This window comes from Tachysurus fulvidraco, chromosome 4 (assembly GCF_022655615.1).
Source record: "Tachysurus fulvidraco isolate hzauxx_2018 chromosome 4, HZAU_PFXX_2.0, whole genome shotgun sequence".
NCBI classification, from domain to species: Eukaryota; Metazoa; Chordata; class Actinopteri; order Siluriformes; family Bagridae; genus Tachysurus; species Tachysurus fulvidraco.
This window is the reverse complement of record NC_062521.1, coordinates 916,968-936,263: the sequence shown is the minus strand read 5'-3', so window position 1 is coordinate 936,263 and position 19,296 is coordinate 916,968. Positions and strand designations below refer to the sequence as shown.

Genomic DNA, 19,296 nt, shown 5'->3' with positions numbered 1-19,296 from the left:
GAGAGAGAGAGAGAGAACCTTCTCCTGGACTTGACTGACTAAGGGTTTAAATTGGACCTACACGAGGTTGTGAGGATATTCATGATGTTTGTGGAGCCTCCTGTGGAGACGTGCTTCTCTGCGATGCAGCAGTGTGTTTGTGTTTGGCGTTAAGAGCAAGGAGGCTTCCATCTCTGTTTTATTTCACGTGCTGAGCAAAAACGTCCCTTTGCTGTAATTCCAAGACGTTAAGAAGCCGGGTTACTCCTTTCTCCTTTCAGAAGGAGGCTCCGACCTCAGATTCACATTTCTGCAGAAAAACTCACTTGTTTTAATGAAGCTGTGGACTGAGATGTTCTGCTTATAGCTGCGACTCGGATCATTCGAACTAACATCAGTACTGAGAGTTCCAACAGCTGCTTTACAATTCTCAAGAGTTCTCAAGAACTCCTGGTTCTCCCAAACCTCATTCATCTTCTACCGCTTATCCGAACTTCTCGGGTCACGGGGAGCCTGTGCCTATCTCAGGCGTCATCGGGCATCGAGGCAGGATACACCCTGGACGGAGTGCCAACCCATCACAGGGCACACACACACACTCATTCACACACACACTCACACACTACGGACAATTTTCCAGAGATGCCGATCAACCTATCATGCACGTCTTTGGACCGGGGGAGGAAACCGGAGTACCCGGAGGAAACCCCCGAGGCACGGGGAGAACATGCAAACTCCACACACACAAGGTGGAGGCGGGAATCGAACCCCCACCCTGGAGGTGTGAGGCGAACGTGCTAACCACTAAGCCACCGTGTCATAATTCTCATCATATTTCCAAATCTCCTGTTTCTGCTGTCTCCTAGCTCCTGATTGTCCTTCCAGCTCTCCTACTGTGATCCTACAAAATGTCTCAATTCCCAAATTTCCTTGTTGTCCTACGATAGGGTCCCAGACTTTTGTGAAGACTCGAGTCAGTATCCCGGTTACCGGAGATTATTATGGTACTGAACCTCCTAATCCCCTACTTCTTGTAGTTCCCGAGTGTCTCGGTTATTTTAGTTTCTCCAGGTTGCCCTAATTATTCTAGCTTCCACAGTTTTCCAATGTCTTCAGCGCCCACCGTCTCCGAGGATCCGAGCTAATGTCCAAATCTGACACGTTTGATAATCCTTCCAGTTCTTATAGTCTGCTCTTTGTTCTAGTTTCCTTCTGCAGCTCCACTAGAACCTCAGGTTACTTTTCTCTATTTGCTATTTCTTCTACTTCGGTGTCTTAGCTGTCCTGAACTCCTGCACGTCCATGTCTTCACACGTGTAGTTCCACACGTGTGCTACTTAAATTCCGGCTCTAATTCCTTTAAGGTTTTATCTATTTGCCAGATTTTCCTTCTACGGCTCGTTCCTCTAGTTCACTGTGACCGAGTGTCTTATTTCTGCTGGACTGATTGTAGCTCGTCTCATGTGCGAGTTTTTGGACTTTCCTTGGCTTCCACTTTCTTACTCACCCTAAGGTTCTAGAGTAGCCCTCCTGGTCCCCCCCCCCCCCCCTTCGGGTGCCTGGATGAAGACTTGAAGACACACCGGTGACACCATCATGTAACAGGACACCTCACCACATGCTCTGTAATCATGTGAACCTGGGAGTCAACATGTTCCTCTGTGTGATGTTGAGGCTCGACATGCAGAACGACTCCAGAAGGATGTTTTGGAGACCAAACTGAAATCCCCTCGTTTTGAGGACACATTCCGTGTTCCCTTGTGAAGCATGAGAGGAAAACTTGCTCTCAATCTGTGCTGTGCTTTATATATATATATATATATATATATATATATATATATATATATATATATATATATATATATATATATATATGTATGTGTGTGTGTGTGTGTGTGTGTGTGTGTGTGTGTGTGTGTGTGTGTGTGTGTGTGTGTGTATATATAAATATAGTGCAGCTGGATGCCATTCAGCTGTGAAACAGCGGTGCAGAAATGTGCCCACGATGATTCTGGACTGATCCCAGCGCACCTGCAAACTCTCTCTCTCTCTCTCTCTCTCTCTCTCTCTCAGTGCTTTTTTCCCCTCTCACTCTCATTCTTTCGCTCCTTAAAGTGCTATGAGGTCATTAATTGGACACATTTGCATCATTAAAACGCGAGCAACACACACATGCTAAAACGGCAGAGTTCACGCGGAGGTACTTGCCACCCGAGCGTCAGTCGTGCCGACGCGCGTCGCAAACCCGAGCGTTTTCAGGTGCTCCTATGGCGTTACTGCGGTCATTACCCATAATGCACAGCATATGTCAGGTTTGGACATTAATTTTTGCTACACGGAAAAAATAAATCCCATCGTATTTGCAGCTTGAGGTCTCGTACGTCAATTGTCTGAATATGTATAGAATCGACCAGGACGGGATGTGATGTCATAGGAATCGATAAGATGGTCGATACTGTGGTGTCCTCACAAAGTGAGCTATTCCTCTGATGACCGACGAGGAAACTTTTTATCCGTCTGTAGTTAAGTCTGTGTGTGTAAACAAAGCACAGTTCCAGTTAATAGAGGCTTCTTCCGTAAAGGTTAAATAATCTCCAGACGTCTACAAAAGACCTCTCCACGAGTATCAACAATCGCACACAAACTTCAGCTGTTACCGTAGAAACCGTTTCCGGGCGAGGGCATCGTATTAATCCCGTATAAAGACCTTCGGACTAATCAGCACTCCGGAGCAGCAGGAGCGTTCTCTTTCGTCCAGCGTGACACAGGATCCAAAACCGCATGTTCTTTCATGTTCACATTAGCATTTGAGGTCGAGCCCACTTGGAACGCCGCGTCCTCCGGGGCACAAACGCTCCGAGTTTTTAGCGTTCAGACCGTCCAAAGAAACCAGCAAATGAGGCGTTTATTACAACGTGAAACAGATGTACCGTGATTAAAGATTTCATAAAGTTTCTGCGCCGTTTGCCGTGGCGAGCCGAACCAGCGCTATTTACATGACGTCATGTGTATCGGTAGCAGCAGCCTGTTTGTGACCGTAATGATGAGAGCGCTTTAATAAAAGAGCTCATGCTGAAACAAAAAATGGCTCCTGCACAGAGACTAATTGGCCTTGCATATTTCTGCGCTGCGGGTTCTTGCTCCGTTTTAAGCCCAGATTTATGTTGCGTGTTCGCCGTTTCGCTGCAGTACGGCAGAAAGTGGAGTCAAACCACCAACACAAACATCCACCTTTGAGGTCATTGTTAATGTTGGACGGAGCCGCATGTCAAAAGATCCCGTCGAGCAGCCGTGGTAGCCTGGGACTGTATTTTTAGGCTTTTATTTATCATCCGACTTGTCCAACTTTTCCCATTTTCTCATGTTTGCTAAGTGCAAAAGGGCAAACCGTTAGTCATGAGTCACTGTTTTACAATTTAGCAACATAAAAAATACCCCTCGCTTTTCTGATCCCCGAGCAGCAGATCTGCCGGGCGAGTCCGGGAGGCCAGGTCACGTTTAAGAGACGTGTTGATGGAATGTGGTTTAGATGCTAAAACTAGAACAAAGCGATAAACTCACAGCGAGCCATAAAGCGCCCAATAAAGCGTCCGGCTCGATACGAGGGGTTATACACACGGCGCACACACTGAAGGGCGGTCGTGAAGCAGAGAAGCAACCAGGAGGACGAAATGAGCTCTGAAGGAGCTGGCGTGGAAATCCACATGTCAGATGGAGAAGCTGTTCAAACGGACACCCACAGCCTGGACACGCCACACAGCTGGGCTTTATGCAGGAGCTGTTTCAGATCCTGTTGGAGTTGGAGAACGGTTGGAGGTGAAGCTCAGCATTTATCTGGTGAACATTTTTGACCTTGGAACAAAGCCCAGTGTGTGGCAGAAACAAAACGCTGAGTAAATCGTCCGGAGAACATCATCCACGCCGTCAAGCGCTAGAAGAATGGAGGCAACTGAAGAACCAGTCAGCTATCAGGAGAAGGACAGTGAGGACAACGAGAACGAGAAAACGAGGAGGAGTGAGAAAGCTGTGGAACTGAGAAACGAGGAAACCATAGGAGCTAGAAGAAGGAGGAGAAGTGCGGCTTGAGGGATCTGTTAGCACCAGGTCTGTGGGAGAGATGATGTAGAGCATTATCGAGTATCTTCTCAATGTGGAAATAACATTTGCAATTTAAAAGTAACTTGGTTAGATGATCTGCTCCGAGAGGAACATGGTGTCTTTCTGTTCACATGGTGAACACATGCTAATGAGGGTCATGAGGAGGGAAGTCATGTGTGGGAAAGCCATAAACTTGATATAAACAGGATAGGATTGTGACCTGAGAAGCTGTGAAGAATAAAGCTGTAGCTGCATGGTTTAGGTTTGATCACATGACCAGGAGATTCTGGGTGTCCTGGTCACACCAAAACTCCAGCTGATTCTAAAGAGTACAATATGGAGCCACGGTCCCAATTAGATGTGGAAGTGTAAACACTCAGATCCCGTTGGGTCTCAGTGGGATGTCTTCTGACACTGTAAAGTTCCTGTAAGGACACGTGTGACCACGGCTTGACCCCTGATGTGGGCGAACGAGAGAACACACAAGTGTGAAGCTCCAGAATAGCTAAACGTTCTGGGCAATGACTTTAAAGATGAGCATTTGAAAATATAGACAGGTAAAGAAGAACTAGAGAAACTAGAGGAGCTGGAGAACCAGAAGAACCAGAGGAACTAGAGGAGCTGGAGAACCAGAAGAACCAGAGGAACTAGGAAACCTAGTAGGAACTAATGTTTATGAAAAATGAGCTGACTGAATGAACTGGGGATTTGGAGCAAAATATCTGTAAACCTCTCAAACTAAGTTCTTGTAGAAGAACATTTCTTGCACGACTAGAAGTTCTTGAAGGACTATTAGAATTTTTTTTTAATTAGAAGAACATGAGAAGAGGAAGCTAGAATAACTTGGAGAACTTAGAACACAGGAAGATTTGAGGAACACCACAAATTTGAAACCAGTGACACTTGGAGAAGTAAATAACTAGGTGGAAGATGGAAGACTGTAAAATAGAAAAAGATGGAGAAGAGGGTGTCTCCAACCTTAGATCTCAGGGTATCTCCAACCTTAGATCTCAGGGTATCTCCAACCTTAGATCTCAGGGTATCTCCAACCTTACTGTGCTTCCCTCTGCATGTAAGTGCAAAGAACTAGAGAACCTGGAGAAGAGATCCAAAGTACCATGAAACAGTAGGATACTATAGAAAGTGATTGCTGCTGATGGAGTGATTTTGTGCAGGAGGAACAGAGAAAAGCGAGTGATGGCAGATTAAACTGTAGAAGTGAGAAGCAAAGGAGGATCTGTGGTAGAACCTGGAAGTTCTCACTCTGTCAGAGCAGGAACGCTGAGAAACATGGTTAGGGGAGAGGTGAAGGAATGGAGCAGTGGTCAAACACTTCATCGTCTGGAATCTGTGGCATGAACAGCTGGGAAATAAGGAGGGAGAGAGAGAGAGAGAGAGAGAGAGAGAGAGAGAGAGAGAGAGAGAGAGAGAGAGAGAGAGAGAGAGAGAACAAGAGACAGAGACAGAGGAGAGAGAGAGAGAGAGAGAGAGAGAGAACAAGAGAGATAGAGACAGAGATAGAGATAGAGAGACAGAGAGAGAGAGAGAGAGAGAGAGAGAGAGAGAGAGAGAGAACAAGAGAGATAGAGAGACAGAGAGAGTGACAAAGACAGAGAGAGAGAGAGAGAGAGAGAGAGAGAGAGAGAGAGAGAGAGAGAGAGAGAGAGACCCCTGTCCTGACCCTTTAGGACCAAACACAATCTAGGAGGTGGTGAAGGAGTGTGAGAGTCTTAAGATTAGACTGATGACTCAGATGAACAGATCAGAGCAGGAAAAGCAGGAATTTACAGTAGAGATAAAGATGGAAAATTTCCAAATTCTGTCCATTCTGTTATTTCTGTTTATTTCAGCTCTGATACGTCACCTTTAATCTTAATAAACCTCTGATACGTCACCTTTAATCTTAATAAACCTCTGATACGTCACCTTTAATCTTAATAAACAGCTTCAGCATCAGGCCTGGAAGTAAGGAGTAAAGCCACTGATAAAATCTCTCTCTCTCTCTCTCTCTCTCTCTCTCTCTCTCTCTCTCTCTCTCTCTCCGTGTCTCTCCCTCTCTGTGTCTCTCTCTCCCTCTCTGTGTCTCTCTTTCTCTCGTTCTCTCTCTTTCTCTCATTCTCTCTCTCTCTCCTCTCTGTGTCTCTCTTTCTCTCGTTCTCTCTCTCTCTCTCTCACTCTCTCCTCTCTGTGTCTCTCTCTCCTCTCTGTCTCTCTCTCTCTCTTGTTCTCTCTCTCTCTCTCTACTCCCTCTCTCCTCTCTGTCTCTCTCTCTCTCTCTTGTTCTCTCTCTCTCTCTACTCCCTCTCTCCTCTCTGTCTCTCTCTCACTCTCTATCTCTCGTTCAATCTCTCCTCTCTCGCTCTCTCTCTCTCTTTTCTTTTCTTTTCTCCCAAAGACAAATTAGACGCAACTTAATCCGTCGTTCTTTCGCTCCTGTCACTTCAGACCTTCAGCGCAGTTCCTAACGCACCCCAGAAGGGAAGAGGGAAAGCGATTGAAGGAGTGACAGAGTGAAAAATGAAAAGTAAACACGTCCTAGCAAGCGGACTGAGAGACGTTCTCCGTCTCCGTGACGGCTTTCTCTCGCTTATCCCGTGAAACGCAAGTCTCTGGGCTTCTGTTTAAAACCTCTGGGTTTCTTAGGAGACGGAGAAATAAAAATAGAGAAGTGAAATAAAAAGCGGAGAGATGAAGACGGCATTAAGAAAGCGAGAGGAATGACGCGCGGGGAGGAAACAGGAATGTGAAGTCTCGTTAAAAAGCCATTAGCTTAATTCCATCAGGCTCGCTAGGAAAACCTCGAGAGGGGGACGTGTTGAAGTGTTGTGCAGCTCGGAGTGCAAATCTGCGCTCACGTCAGCCTCCTGTTCTGTTCGGGGTCAAAAAGAAGGTTTTAACTTTTTTAACTTAAATTAAACAGCACGAGTCAATCAGCTAATGTAGCTAACAGGTCCTTTAGCCGTCAGCTAATGTAGCTAACAGGTCCTTTAGCCGTCAGCTAATGTAGCTAACAGGTCCTTTAGCCGTCAGCTAATGTAGCTAACAGGTCCTTTAGCCGTCAGCTAATGTAGCTAACAGGTCCTTTAGCCGTCAGCTAATGTAGCTAACAGGTCCTTTAGCCGTCAGCTAATGTAGCTAACAGGTCCTTTAGCCGTCAGCTAATGTAGCTAACAGGTCCTTTAGCCGTCAGCTAATGTAGCTAACAGGTCCTTTAGCCGTCAGCTAATGTAGCTAACAGGTCCTTTAGCCGTCAGCTAATGTAGCTAACAGGTCCTTTAGCCGTCAGCTAATGTAGCTAACAGGTCCTTTAGCCGTCAGCTAATGTAGCTAACAGGTCCTTTAGCCGTCAGCTAATGTAGCTAACAGGTCCTTTAGCCGTCAGCTAATGTAGCTAACAGGTCCTTTAGCCGTCAGCTAATGTAGCTAACAGGTCCTTTAACAATCAGCAAACTAGACACTCCATCATTTAAATCACTTCAAACATGTGACTCCACCCACACACTTTAGGCCACGCCTCCTACCTAAACCTGTAGCAAAATTCCAATACCAAATGAATCATATAGCATGTGACATAACATTTCTAAATACACACACACGCGTGTGCACACACACTCACTCACACGCGCACGCACACACTCGCACACACACACTCACACGCGTGCACACGCACATGCACACACGCACACACACGCATGCACACACACGCATGCACACATGCATGCACACATGCATGCACACACACGCACGCTCACACACGCACGCTCACACATGCACACTCGCACACACACACTCACACGCTCACACACGCACACACACACATGCACACACGCACACACACATGCACACACACATGCACCTATCAATCAATACTGACTGACACATGGTGAAAAAAACCCAGAGTCCAAAACAACAAGAACCTGTAGTTCAGACGTGAGCGAGTGAAGAGACCTGCATTACAGAGACAAGGACTGGTGTTAGATCCAGAAACGTTGCTAGATGATGACTCAGATGTTAGAGAAAATAAAGCAGTCATAAAGATCTCCCTAAAATAAATGTGAAGGTATCAGCTCCAGCTCCGGTCCCTAAAGCCCCCTATCTGTGCTTTAACTCAGCCGACACGATGGTTCTGTTTTTTATTTTATTTTTATTTTGGAGCTTTACGACCGGTCCACTTGAAATAACTATTACACTAACAATTCCTGACCGCCGTTTCCCCCTATGGAGTGGACGATGGGCCAAAAGCAGCGCGATTCACCGCAGGAGAATGTGTTTTCAGAGCTGGAGCCATGTTAGGGCAACTCCCTGATGATGAAACTGCTGGGAACCTGAAAAAAAAAAGGGAGAGGAAGGAGCCAGTGTGGGCGGAGACTCAGGTTGAAAAATAGGTAGGAAAAGAATGAGAGCCGTGTTCCTTACGGTCCGGGTGTGAAAAGATGTGAGAGCCAAAGCCAAGGAAAATCAGAAAGAATTTCAAGGAAGCGTTTGATACAAAACCAGAGAGCTGTGTTGTCAAATAAACAGGGAACCGGTCCGTATGATGACCCTCGAGTCATCCGGCGTCACATTCCACGGGAATATTATTCAGAGTCTGGCATCGTCTGCACAAAACTCCCAGTACGTCACGATTAATAATTCTCTCACAGATCTCCTTTTAAACTCCGGAGTGACACGAAGAAGACCTGAGCTCAATTTCCAGAGATGGCCAGAAGTTCCACCCCGGTGAGAACACGGATCAGGACGTACACGCTGATGTCACCGGATTGGGAAAGATGGCTTAATCCCTCACTTCCTGCCGCCGCTGAGCGATGCGGATCGATGGTGGGCGTCTCGGCCGCCCGCCTCGGACGATGGTATACGAGACCTGACAGCAGAGCCGTCATCATTACTCACTTTATTATTAATTACGCAGACTCATGTATTGTTCATGACATCACGCTGTTTGTTGGAGGCCTTGAGCTCACAGCAGATCCAGATGATGCTAGTGAGCAGTCAGGAAGTTGTTTAGACTGTTTACCTGTACAAAGATCCCAGGACCGTGTCTCCGTACGGTACGTGACGTTACTCTCAGGGATGAGACGATCTGTTTACACACTCAGACCGCCAGCTCACAAGGCTGGGAATAAAACGGTGCAGTCTGTCAGCGGGGTCAGTCAACCAGACACCAGCCAATCGTGGGTGTCGCTGAGATCAGACCTGGCAGCTGGGAGACATCGGATTCAACGCACTGGTTTAATGTGAGTGACATCACTGTGTGTGTGTGTGTGAGTGTGTGTGGAAAACAACAATCCCTGAACGTTTGCGAAGGACAAAATTAAGGTTGAAAGAATTTTAGTGGAAAAAAGAATGAAAGTAAAAGGATGGATGAAGGAGGACTAAATTCAGTCCAGTACAATTTCTGTCCAATCTATTCCAGGAAAATCCAAATCCAATCCAATCACTATTACTAATCCAACTGCTACCCAAACCAGTTCGGTCCAGTCTGAGTCAAACCCAAACCATTCAATACAACTGAAAAGAAATCCAATCCAGTCCAATCCAGTCCAGTCCAGTCCAGTCCAGTCCAGTCCAGTCCAATCCAGTCCAGGCCTATCTATAATTCCAATTCCAATCCATCATGCCACCAAATTAATAGGATTTCTGCTCATGTTGTTAAAGCTAAGTCACCTGCTCATGCTAAGCTCATCCACTGAGAACATTACATGTGGGCTGGATCATGTGAACGCTTGTGTGAATTCAGTCACATGTACAACATGAGTAAAAGAACTCATCATCATCATCATCATCATCATCATCATCAACAACAACAACAACGTGCAGCCGAACAAGCAAAAATATGACACATGTTGAAAAAAACGGAAAACAAAAAAAATGAATAGATTCTCCATCTGCTTGCAATCGACCATCAAACACGGATGAAGGCTGGAGCTTCCACAGCGGAGGAACCCGGTCTGCTCCAGCTCTGTGGAAGGAGCTTTGGCTGAGACGAGAGGAAACACCAGGACGCTCTGACAAACATTCAGCACTCGGAGGACACGTGGACGTCGTGAAGAAGACAGTCAGAGGACTTTAGACTAAATCCACATGATATCAGTGAGGGTGTGAATGAGGGAGTGGGGGGGGATGAGGAAGTGAATGAGGGAGTGGGGGGTGAATGAGGGAGTGGGGGGGTGAATGAGGGAGTGAATGAGGGAGTGGGGGGTGAATGAGGGAGTGGGGGGGGGTGAATGAGGGAGTGAATGAGGGAGTGGGGGGTGAATGAGGGAGTAAATGAGGGAGTGGGGGTTGAATGAGGGAGTAAATGCGGTTACAGTGGGGGGTGAATGAGGAGTGAATAAGGGTTAGTGGGGAGTGAATGAAGGAGTGGGGGGTGAATGAGGGAGGTGGGGGTGAATGAGGGAGTGGGGTTGAATGAGGGAGTGAGGGTGAATGGGGAAGTGAATGAGGGACTGGTGGGGGGTGATGAGGAGTGATGTGGTGAAGAAGGAGTGAATGAGGGAGTGGGGGGTGAATGAGGGAGTGAATGAGGGACGTGAATGAAGGAGGGGGGTGGGAATGAGGGACTGGGGGGGTGATGAGGGAGTGAATGAGGGAGTGGGGGGCTGAATGAGGGAGTGAATGAGGGAGTAGGGGGGTGAATGAGGGAGTGAATGAGGGAGTGGGGGGGTGAATGAGGGACTGGGGGGTGAATGAGGGAGTGAATGAGGGAGTGGGGGGGTGAATGAGGGACTGGGGGGTGAATGAGGGAGTGAATGAGAGACTGGGGGGTGAATGAGGGAGTGGGGGGTGAAATTATTGCAAAGACCAGCAAACTCTGACACCACCAGAAGGTGCACTGATCCGTTGCCCCGTGTGGTACATGAGGGCAGCTCCCTCAGACCCTCTCATGTTGGAGTTTAAAAGAAGAATCCTGCGATTGTAATTTCACTCAAATTCGAGCAGTTTAAAAAAAAAAAAAAAAAAGACCCTGAAAAATGGAGCAGTGATTTGAATTCTTGCCCCGTTAATAAACGTGTAATAAAGGTCTATAATCCTGAATCCCACTCAGCGTCACATGCCGTCCTGCACAAATCCGTCACAACAGCCGCGGCTCTTTTACGCCGAGCCTGAAAGCCATAACTCAGAGCCCGTGTCACTAAAACCCACTGGGACGTATTAGTGCAAGAAAAATATGCTGGTGTGCCGTCGTGTACATGATGGAGGTTTCATAAGGAAGGAGGGATCACCTAGTCGCTGTAGACGTTATGGATGATTGCAGGAATAGGAGGAAAAAAAACAGCCCTGGAGCAGAGGATCTGCCATGATGAGAAAGACAGAAGCGTATTAAACTGATGAGCGAGAGAAAGACAGCTTTTACGATTTCTCAGCGCCAGTCGGGTCTTAAAGCGTCACTCATCGTCCAGCGCTGGCCAGGGGCCGATCTCAGACCAACGCCTGCTGCTGAAAAAATATCAATTTTCCTATTAAAAAAAAAAACATGGAACAGGAAAAGAGATGTGGATGCTGATTGGTCGTCAGGTGTGGCAGCTCGGCCCTGACGGACACGTCACGGGTTTATACGAACATGCTTGTTCTGATACATTATATTAATGCTGTTTCCGTAGCAACAGTTAAATAAAAATGAACACTGATGGAAGGAGTCTCCGGAGTCAGAGCTCTGCTGAACAAAGAGTAAAACGGTGACGACAAATATGCTGACATACGGACCGAATGAACGGCTCGGGGGGTGCCAATACTTTGTGCAGAGCAGCAGCAGATGGTCTACATCCAGCCACTGTATGATAGCATGCTGCTCCATCTCACTTCTCCATCCTGTTCTTTTTTCTCTCTGTATATACTCTACAATCTCTCTCTCTCTCTCTCTTTTCCATCTCTCTGTCTCTTGTCCCCTCCTCCTCCTCCCCCCACTTTCTCTCGGAGATCTGTCTCTTCTTTTCTCCGTCCTGTTTAGTTTAACTCTCTCTACATTACCGCTTACACTGTACAGCTCAGTGGAACAACGCACGGTGAAAAATGGGAACTCACAAATTAATGGATAACACATGTTCCTTATACCTTACACACACACACACACACACACACACACACACACACACACACACACACACACACACACACACACACACACAGGCAGTCACCCGTGTGCTGGTCTTTTTTAAGCCGCTGCCAGGAAGGTAAGACTACACTGCAATCAAGCAGCGCTTTGGGACAAGTAGCTCGGTTCTCAGTATTAAAGACACAACAAGACGAAGGATAGAAACGTCCAGCGTGAACCTTCAACACAAAGAGCATCATCTTCCTCATGATAAAAGGAATTACTCGCTTTTAATGTATTAATGTCACTCAATTCTTTTTAATGACTTAAACATCACGTAGATATTAATGTTCAATGCTAAGTGTGAATGTTGCAACTGTATTTTTCATTCGTTCATTCATCTTCTACCGCTTATCCGAACTTCTCGGGTCACGGGGAGCCTGTGCCTATCTCAGGCGTCATCGGGCATCGAGGCAGGATACACCCTGGACGGAGTGCCAACCCATCACAGGGCACACACACACACTCTCATTCACTCACACACACACACGACGGACAATTTTCCAGAGATGCCAATCAACCTACCATGCATGTCTTTGGACCGGGGGAGGAAACCGGAGTACCCGGAGGAAACCCCCGAGGCACGGGGAGAACATGCAAACTCCATACAGACAAAGCGGAGGTGGGAATCGAACCCCCGACCCTGGAGGTGTGAGGCGAACGTGCTAACCGCTAAGCCACTGTGACCCCCAACTGTATATTTGTTGGGAGAAAATGTTTCTCCTCCATAAATAAAGAGATGCTAATAACTCAGCTGTACTCAAGTAGCTGTGGAGAAACATGTAGTAACGCTAGCTGAACTAACATCATCCATTCTTCTAAAAAACTAGCCGCTATAACGTAAACAGTCCTTCGCTGAAACGGGCCGTCTTCGGTCGCATGCTAACAGCACCGTGTTAGCGAAGAATGCTAGGGATGTAGAACGTTCTGCAGTAAAGAGCATCGGCGCTGTGTGAACCGCTGAAGATCATCATTCATGTCTGAGACGAGTACGAGGTCGACAAACGGAGGCTTTGTTATTTCTGCTCATGATGCGTTTTTTTTCTCCTCTGTGACCGAGAACTCAACACAAACACACTTCTGTGGTGTTTGGAGTGAAAACACACTTGAGTGATTCGTTTAGAGCTTCTTCGGGGTCAAACAGTCGCAGCCACTGGATCTGACCAGGTCTCAGAAAGAACAAACGATAATAACAGAGCTGCGAATCAGAGGATGGTGTTATCGCACTTGTTACTTTAATAATAACTTACAGTACACGGCCGCTGATATGGTGAAGTCGCGTATGTCGAATTTATGGAAGGAGTCTCCGGTGTCAGAGCTCTGGAACATCAGAGGGGGAGCTCTAACTTTTTAGACGTCTTCGGGACAGATTAGTTTACACTTCTGTATCACGCGTAACGAGTTTTGGTCTAATAAAGTAGACGAGAGAATAGAGAGAGTCTGGTGAGGGAAGGAGTGTTTATACTGTAGCTGTGGCGCAAAAGCAAGGGCAGGAAATTGTTTTGTGACTATAAACAGGGTACAACCGTTATAATAAATAAACAATTGTTAGCAGGACAAATTGCTGTGGTACGAAGAGGAAGAAACTTCTGATGTTCCAGGAAATGAATCAGCTTCAGGCTGGTGGCCGTAGCAGGCTGCTGAAACAGCATGGCTCAGATCGGTGTCGTGTTGTAGTTCGAAGGGCGGTGTTCAGGAGAGATCTGTAATGGCGTCGTGTTGAGTAGACCGAACGCTGAAAATCTCATCGGACCTACACGAGACCTTCTCATCGGACCTCTGTTCGAGCTGACATTCAAGGTGATAACACAAAGCTGCACGCGTTTCCGTTAGCATGCAACCCGTCCGGTTCTGAACCGACGCCCACGATCGGTCAGCATCACTCCGTGTTGACAGTAACCGAGGGATCAAGCCATCTTTCCCAATCCAGTGACATCATCATGGGTTGTCATGAGCCGTACTCTCAGTGGGGTGGAACCTCTGGCCGTGGATGACTGTGGCATCTCTGGGAATTGAGCTGAGGTCTTCGTGGTGTCAGTGCAGAGTTTATAATGACCTGTGAAGCCGGTCTATGGGGGCGCAGGAAGCTTATTAATCATGTCGTTTCTGAGATTTGTCAGAAGGATGCCAGACTCTGACTAATGTGACCACGTCGGAGACGGGAAGACTGCGGGTCATCACGCGGACCGGTCGAGTGTTCGGCTGACAGCACAGGTTTTCGTCTGGTAGCCCAGAAGACAGCTTTTTACATACGTGTTTCATTGCCAGCGCCTTTCTTTTGTCCCAAATCTCTGACTCAGATGAATCTCTGGAGGTCACTTTTGTTTGTACACCTTCACATGGAGAAGTTCAAGCCTCCATTTGGATCGTACACTTGGACTGCAGACTTATGAACTGGCAGAACAATCTAATGGTCTTATGGACGTTGAAGAATCCGCATAGAGATTAGATAAATGTTTATTTTTGTTTCTAAAGAACAGGCTGACGAATCGTGTGGCTGTACAACACATTAACATCTGACTCACCTAAAAGTGCAGGGTTGGAAATTTGTGGTGACCAAAATGTCCCTGTATTAATAACATTAATTAAGTGTTAACATGGAAAGGTCTGCCTGGTTGCTAAGTGTATAGTTAGGGTTCCCTGGGTGTAGGATCAGGTTCTTAGGGTTGGGCTACTGGGGTAAAAAAAAAGTAGGGTTATCAAGGATTAAGGTAACTGGAGGTAAGGTTGAAGTTAGGCTCAGACTGGTTAGGGTTAGGGTTAGGGTTAGGGTTAGAGTATGTTTATGGGGTAAAGTTTAAGGTTCTTGAGGTTATGATTTTTTGGGACAAATAGAAAGGTTCCTGAGGTAAAATTTTGAGTCACTGAGGTACTGTAGAAAGTGGTGTTGCTGAGGTTTAAGTTCAGGTTCTGGTAAGTCAGGTTCTTGACGTTCGGGATTACTGGGGTAAAATAAAGGGCTTGAGGTTTTACCCGGTTAGCATCAGTAACCCCAGCAGCGTGACTGTGTTAATGATTCCTGAAAACCTTCCAAGTCAGTAGTAGGTGTTCAGGTTTCTTGTAACATTGTTGGTGCATCTTTGAGGTTATAAGTGAAAGCAAACGCTAGTTAGCTACGCAACCCTCCAGCGTACCTGGTCTCTGGGAATCTCAGTGTGAGCGAGGAGGTTCTGGTTGCTGTCAGAATCTGTTTTGATTATTCCCGTATAATGCAGTTTTCAGGTGTTGCACTCCCACCGCACACAGAACCACAGCTGCTTCATCTTTTTCTTCTAATGATGTCTCCTCTAGGACGTTTCATCTCTGTAAACGTTGGGCTTTAACTAAAGCAAAAGATTCTTCAGAAACACGATAAACAGGACACAGACTAATAACAAACAGAACGCTCAGATAAAGGTCACGTCCTGAATCGGCTTTGCCAGCGAACAATACTGTAGTCTTTATAAAGGAGACGCATAACGGTTTAATCTAGCTCTTTTCGTACAGGACACACACACACACACACACACACACACACACACACACACACACACACACACACACACACACACACACACACCACATATCTCAACAAGTGAGCTAAAAATACTCTGTTTAAACACTTCCATATGTTTCAGTGACCATTAAAGCAAATATGTTAGTGGCATGAGGCTTCTGTGACTCGCACACTTCCTCTCGTTCATGTCTCTACCTTCTTCTCTCTTCACATCAGCACAAACCTCAAAATGCAAATTATTTGGCTCTGTCTGGACGGAATTAGCGGAAAGGAAACGGCTAGCAGCTTGCAGATGCGTCTCCAGGTGGTAGTCACTACGCTAACAGGATATTAGCTACTTACGCTATTAACAGATTAGGGCACGGAAAATGGTCTTCTACGTCGATCGCTTCCTTCGCTAACCTCCTCACCTAAAAGCAAATTGTCCAGAAATATGCCTTTCATCCGTGCTCACGATCGAACCCAGGAAGTGGGACTCAAGTGCAGCACTCAAACTAATAACTAGCCGGAGCTCAAGTTCAAGCGGGAAAGAAATACGTGCAGGCTGCAACGTGAACGAGTAAAGGTGAGAGAGACAGGGTTTAATGTAAGTAAAGCGTCTGGAGATACTGACACGCATCCACATCTCGTTCATGCTAATTAATACAGACGATTCTGCTAATCCTCACATCTTCATGCTAATACAGAACTTAGACCTTCACAAACTTCTCACAGAGTTTAGCTTCACATGTTAGAATAGGACAGGGCATGAAAGCCTTTATTATCGCCACATATACCTTACAGCACAGTGGAATTCTTTTCTTCACATACCCCAACTGAGGAGGTTGGGGTCAGAGAGCAGGGGCAGCTATGATACAGCACCCCTGGAGCAGAGAGGGTTGAGGGCCTTGCTCAAGGGCCCAGCAGTGGCAGCTTGGCTGTGCGGGGCCTTGAACCCCCGATCCTCCGATCAACAACCCAGAGCCTTAACCAGTTGAGCCGCCACCGCCCCTCAGAATGGCCCGTATGGGGCTCGAACCCGCGACCTTGGCGTTATTAGCACCAAGCTCTAACCAGCTGAGCTAACCGGCCAAGTTTGCTTATGTTCTCTCCATGTTGGATGGAACAATTCATTATAGAACGTTTATGTTTAAGTTCTCAGAACCGAGCTAGAATCTGATCTGGAATCGTTAGCTTTTCTGGTCTTCATCCTCAAGAAAGTTTCTCGGAACTTTCTATCAAACGGGAAATAAATTTCAACCAAAATATCCTAGAACCGTAATGTTCGGAAATATTTCTCCTACTGTAACGTTCGATGAAGAACTTTCCGGTCATGATCCTTGACCCGTGTTTGTTGAGGTCTTTGAAACATAAGTAATAATGTCTCTGCAAATTTATTAGGATGTTCACAAGAATAAAAATATTCACCGAGCCGTGATGGTCAGACGTTTTCAAAAGGTTCCTGAAATCTTGTTAAATGCGCAGGTCTTCGTCATCAAGAATGTTCCTGCTGAGGTTCCCCAGTAGTGTTAAGGAGGAACATCCTTCATTTTGCCAACATCGGTGACCTTCTGCATGGCCCGGCTCTCCAGATGGGGTTCTAAAGGGTTCTTTCAGTGCCGGTTAGAGCCCAGTGAGACTTACTGCCTGAAACAAGCCGGAAAATAATCGTGATCCAACTTCTCTAAAGTCTGATAGTAACGTGAAACAGGCTGTGGGCCGTGAGTTCAGCCGGTACTGAAGCCCTTTTAACAGAACGTGACCCCGCCGTGATTTAGAGCCGAAAGCCGCGTTGACTTTAAAAACAAAGCTGCATTTAGAGATGATTCATTTCGGCCTCACGGCATAAACACGGCTATAATTTCAATTCTAATTAAAATTTTGCACAAACAAATTCATAACCGCTGCGTCACGATTACGATGTTTTATGTTCTGTGTGTTACGTTCAACTTCAAAGAAGAAAATATCATTTAATAAGATGAGAATATTTAACTGTTGAATGGAATTTAATTAAAAGTAGACGGTTATGCTGCTGATGCTAACGGAGTAGAATGAATGCTTGTGCTCATTTTTTTGCTATAACACATACATGGATCTGTTCATCCTGATACCTTTACACTAATAGATGTTCACTCAGAGTAAACTGGGGCTATTGTTTACTACTTTGGATGTTTTGTGCTAATAAATACAAGCTAGCTCTGCTAACTGACAGACATTTCTGTTCAGATTCACAGAGGTTTTGTTTTTATGCTAATTCGCTAAGTAATTTAAGGAAATTTGAGTTTATTCACAGACTGTTTCTGCTAAGACTCAGAGAATTATGCTAACAAATGCAGACTGTTTTTTTGTAATTCTCTCTCTCTCTCTCTCTCTCTCTCTCTCTCTCTCACACACACACACACACACACACACACACTATTTCCAGTTTATCTCAGCTAACACACCTCTTCACTGATCTAAGTGAAGACTGGAACCCTGATGAAGTGGATTGTAGATGTTCTTTACAGTTTAAGAACTTGTCTCCACACACACAAACACACACACACACACACGAGTCGGCTTAGCTTCAGCGCTACATTTGCCATCTCTGTGGCTCTCGGCTCTGTCCAGACCCGCGTTCCCGTAATTACAGCTCAATTAGAGAAGTGAGGATCTGCTGAGTCCAGATACTGAGCAGACCCCTGATAAACTCCGCTGGGACACACAGCTAGCTCGATACGCCTTATTCATCAACTGCCTATGCGAACACATAAAAAAAAAAAGAAAAGAAAAAAGAAAAGAAATAGGCGCTTAGTTGCCTCACCTTAGCACTTGGATTGTTGAGGTAAAATACAAACGATCAGATGTGAAATCGGAGCTACGTGAACTTGTTCAACTTGTCATAGCATGCTAATTATCTCTCTATATTGTAGCACGCTAATTCTCACAGAGATTCTTGCATTAATTCAAGCTAATCCTTTTTTCGCCTGATGCTATTCATCAGGCCTGAAGTTCCCCCTCGCTAATTAAAATCCACGGCTCGCTACGAGCTAACGACCCTCTCGGGCGCTATCCGTTAGGAGCCATGTTTTCCTAGCATCATTTCTTGCCATTTTGGCCTCGGGTGTAAATTTGTATCAGACAGCTGCATGCCTTGGTGAGGATAAACGTCCATCATTTCTACGTACGCCCTGCGATTAGCCGTAGCCCCGCCGAAAATTAGCAAACGACGGATCTATTGAACTCTGGTGGCGAATTTGACGCTCAAAGGCAGCCTCTTCAAACGAGAAGCCCGTTGAAGCACTAATCACCTTTTCATCTCGTGGAGATTTATCACCCGAACAGAACGACCCGGTGCACACAAAGCAAATATTACTGAGGGAAAAAAAACCCTATCATTTAAAACAAAGCTCGGTGCAAAAACATCTGCTAACTTGACTGTTAATATCATCTATGCTAATTAACACTGACGTTTCTACACTCGGCTAATCACAGGTAAGGTTTATGTTGATGCAGGCTACAGGCTACAGAGATATTTATGCTAACACACAGATATTTATGCTAACACACAGTCCACACGCAATTTACGTAGGTGTTTACACTTAGCGTGCTAATCGCTCCTGTTAGCCTGTTAGCTGCTGAACCTGGACGATGACATCGCGGTGAGGTGAGA

The 19,296-nt window shown here is 46.1% G+C and overlaps 1 non-coding gene across 1 annotated transcript; it reads right to left on the bottom strand.

Moving 5' to 3' along the window:
- Positions 1 to 16,662: 16,662 nt before the first annotated feature.
- On the bottom strand, positions 16,663 to 16,736 carry trnai-aau. The gene has a single exon. It is a non-coding gene; the product is annotated as a tRNA-Ile (tRNA).
- Between the last annotated feature and the right edge of the window lie 2,560 nt (positions 16,737 to 19,296).